Consider the following 4,153-nt stretch of genomic DNA (forward strand, 5'->3'; position numbering starts at 1 on the left):
TCTTAGAAAATTTAGCAGGATTGACAAAACTTAAGTCGCATTAACTGAGAAATGGAAGAGAGAGAGAGAAAGAGAGAGAGAGAGAGAGAGAGAGAGAGAGAGAGAGAGAGAGAGAGAAACCCAAATTAGTAAAAGATAAAATGGAAAATGTTATAACAGACACTGAAAAGTTTAAGTCTAAAATCCACAAATCTTGAAAATTTTAAAGGAATGAAAAATATTTTTAGACATATGTGACTAACAAAAATTACATGCAATGAAGCAAATAATTTAAGTGATTATAATTCAGATTGAACTTGCAACAGACTCTTAGAGCACGTTTTAAAAGCCAATTTTCTTAGTCATTCCACAAAACATTGAACTAACATTTCTTTCATTCAACATCTTTATAATGGTAGCAACACCTATTTTTTCTCAAACATTTGGCTTCATAACTAATTAGTACTTAATAAATAATTAAATGTCTCTTACAACTAATGTACACTGCCAACCAGTCATTGGCAAGCTTTGATATCTTAGTTTATGGTTGAAATCCCTGTCAAAAGCCCAAAACAGTGATTACCCATGTAGTTGACTGAAAAGATAATCAACTCTTTCAGGTGTTAGGTATTTTGTACCCCTAAAAGAATTGGCATTATGTCTAAATGAGTATTTGAAAATTATTCTTGCTCAATTGAAGAAATTTGGAGATACTTTCTCTGGGAGGAGAAATATAGCAGGAAAAATAATTACTAGTTGATCCATAACCCAAGAGTCTTAGTTATTTAATTTGCAGGCACCATTGAACATTGTCTTGCTCTATTCAAGGTAAAATATTCTGAAGATGCTCTATACAATTTCTTTAATTTGGGGTTTTATTGGGAGATTTGATTTTTTTTATTGAAATCTGTTCTTTATGTGTTCATACTTTTTGTAACATATTGTAATATGGCCTTTGTATGGGGTTATTATGTGAATTACTTTTCTCAATGCTGTGAAAATTATCTCACAGAAACAATTTAAGGGAAGAAAGATTTATTTTTGCTCATTGTTTTAGCAATTATGACATTGCCTGGGGTTGAGGAAGGGATATAAGAAAACAACTCTCAGTAATTATAAAATTTCAGTTGTAGTCAATGACATTCTAGATTTGTATTTGTATGGCATTATTAAGATATAGCTGACAATGAAGTACTGAGTAATTTAAGCATGTTAAGAAGATACTGTTCTTACCAACAAACACAAGCAAACAGGTAAATATATAAGAATAGAGAAGAACAGATAAAGCAGAAGCACAGCACAATGGTAAATAATACATGTATCGTCTTGTATTTAGAAACTAAAAAAAAAAAAAAAGAGAGAGAGACATGAAAGCTTAAAAAAAGCTATTTGAGAAGAGGAAGGGAACTAGAAAGAGATGAAGAATATATCAGAGAGTAATTTGGGGTTAATGCCAAGTATACAATATATGTATGTGAAAATGGAATTGTGAAACTCATTATTTTGCTCAAGAAACATATACTAACATGTTTATAAAGAATACCAGTAAATTTTTGCAAATGGTGTGTATATTTGGCACCTTGATTGTGATAATTTTATTATAGGTTTATGTACACACCCCCAAACCCAACAAAAACTATGCATTAAACAGGGGAAAGTTTTATATATATTGATAATATATCAAAATGTTAAAAAAAATGAGGAGTGGAATAAGAAGTGTGAAGAAGGAAGTAGGGATGGAGGCAATAGAGAGTGAATAAGGAGCTGGGCGTGGTGGCGCACGCCTTTAATCCCAGCACTCGGGAGGCAGAGGCAGGCGGATTTCTGAGTTCGAGGCCAGCCTGGTCTACAAAGTGAGTTCCAGGACAGCCAGGGCTACAGAGAAACCCTGTCTCGAAAAAACCAAAAGAAAAAAAGAAAAGAAAAGAGAGTGAATAAGGGAGGGAAGAGTATCCACATTCTTACTGAAGTTCGTAGAAATACGTTGTCCTGATATCTCTATCCCTATCAGTTTCCTACTTTAAAAAAAGTTATTCTAGAACTATGTTCTTTAGGGTTTTCCAAGTTCTAGGGGAACTAAGTACATTTTCTGCTTGTCCCTAGAAGCATTGCAGATGTGGCTGCTGTGTCAAATGTTTGTCACAAGATGTCAGAGGGAAGAGAGGCTGTGTCAACATTCAGTATACTAATGTAAGTAAGAACATCTGAATGATTAGTAACCTAATATTTCTTGAAAAAAGTGAGCCTGTGACAGCTACAAGTCTGATTCCAGGGAGCTTGCCTGAGATAGTCCCAGGAGCCAATGGATTTCAGGACCAAAAGCAAGCCAGACACTAAAAGAAACCTGCTTGGGACTAAGGATACTCGGCAGGAGCAAGATTGAGACAGATGACCCTCACATGGGACCACTCAGGCAGACTGATTGAGGATCAAGACTGAGATGACTACCAGACCTGCACTATGGTGTCTAGACAGGGAGGTAGCCTTACATGACCACCAGTTGGGTGCTTCACAGGCCTGGGGCTAGGGGCAGATCACACCTGAGATGTCCTGAGATGACACCTTCCCTTGCCTGACATAATGGAGGAGCAGGATATAGAACAACTGAAATGACCCCACCCCACCCCAGATATGCAGAGACACCAGGTACCTCTAAGAAAAGCATTAACATGGTGGAGAAATGGAAGAGAAAGAGATACAGAAGGATGTGGGCACAATGAATAGAGAAAGAACTGGAGATCAATGGTAATGAGGAACAGTCTGATATGTGTAGCCAATGATGCCACCTTGGGAACATGGGAGGGTCCTGGCTTGTGCTGCTACCAGGGACTATGTATGGGTCCATGGCCCTTAAGCAGCAGGGGTCTCTTATCACCAAATGCCTGGTGGATGTCCCTGGTCTGGGCTGCTACCCAGGGAAATGTTGATGTCTAAGGGCTCTGTAAAACTGTTCCCACACCTCATTTGGACTTCTTGGAGGAGCTAGTCCTGGAGGCATGAGAGCAGGAGAGTTGAACTTGCCCTAAGCCAGGCGCAGTACTCTGGAGAACAGCCCCATACATTGCAGAAGTCTCAGGTGAGCCAGCCCCTGAGGATTCTAGCCTGAGAGAGCTGGCCTTACCATTCATCTCCTATTCTCCCTTGTGGTGGCATGGACTGATGAGAGATACCCTTCTTACCCTTCACTCCTCATCACCTGTAACAGGCAGGAGACATGGATCTAGGGTCATGAGAGCAGGAGAGCTGTTCCTGTCTCTCACCAGCTTCAGTGCTAAAGAGACCAGGCCCTGCACCTTGCCTGTTCAACACAGTAGAGCTTTCCCTGATGGCAGGGGCACAAGCAAGTATAGGAAAGTTGGCCCTGCAACTTGTCTGCAGTTCAGTGACTTGGTGGAGGGAGAGACGACTCTTCCACATACATGTTGGCAGCTATGGCAGGCAGAAGAGCAGGCCCCAAAGTCATCAGAGCAGGAGAGCTGTCCCTGCCTCTCATCAGCTTTAGCACTCAGGAAAGTAGGTCCTGTACCTAGCCTGGGAAACACATTAGAACTGGCCCTGGAGGTGGGGTGTTGTGGTTGAGCTTGCTCCAAGGAAGAGAGGAAGAGAGTATGGGAAACCTGGCCCTGCCTCTTGTCTGCTGGGTGATGGAGAGGAATGCCCTCCTCCCCACCTTCTGCCTTACCATCTATGCTATCTATGGCAAGCAGGAGTGCTAGACTTGTGGTCATGATAGTGGGAAAACTGCAGCTGTCAGGAGAGAGAGCCCTGTACCTCACATGGGCAGCAGGGAACAGCTGGCCCTGGTGTGTGTGTGTGTGTGTGTGTGTGTGTGTGTGTGTGTGTGTGTGTGTAGAGGGGGTGTTGCTGATGAGCCAGGCTCAAGGGCATGAGAGCAGGAGAGCCTATCACCAGCTCATATACCTGAGGCCCAAATCCAGGGCTTAGAATTGGTCCACTCCAAAATCTACCCAATTGATGAACTGCTGGAGTGCATGAATGGGCCAGCCCTACATGTCAAAAATTACAGGATTTCCATGACACAGGACAACAACAAGATAGACAAGGGGATTGCCTGCAAGGTTCCAGTATTGAAAAAGTAGCAAAAGCCAGAGGCCTTGTACCAGACCAAATCAAGCAAAAAAAAAAAAAAAGTTGATAAAAGGGTATATTGAGG

General features: G+C 41.4%; 1 non-coding gene across 1 annotated transcript; it reads left to right on the plus strand.

The window, feature by feature from the left end:
• The first annotated feature begins 2,071 nt into the window (after window positions 1-2,071).
• LOC115030194 (small nucleolar RNA SNORA17) lies at window positions 2,072-2,207 on the plus strand. Its single transcript, XR_003835813.1, has one exon. It is a non-coding gene; the product is annotated as a small nucleolar RNA SNORA17 (small nucleolar RNA).
• The last annotated feature ends 1,946 nt before the right edge of the window (window positions 2,208-4,153 follow it).

Source organism: Mus caroli, unplaced genomic scaffold (genome assembly GCF_978045245.1).
Source record: "Mus caroli unplaced genomic scaffold, Mus_caroli_1 scaffold_5, whole genome shotgun sequence".
NCBI lineage: Eukaryota > Metazoa > Chordata > Mammalia > Rodentia > Muridae > Mus > Mus caroli.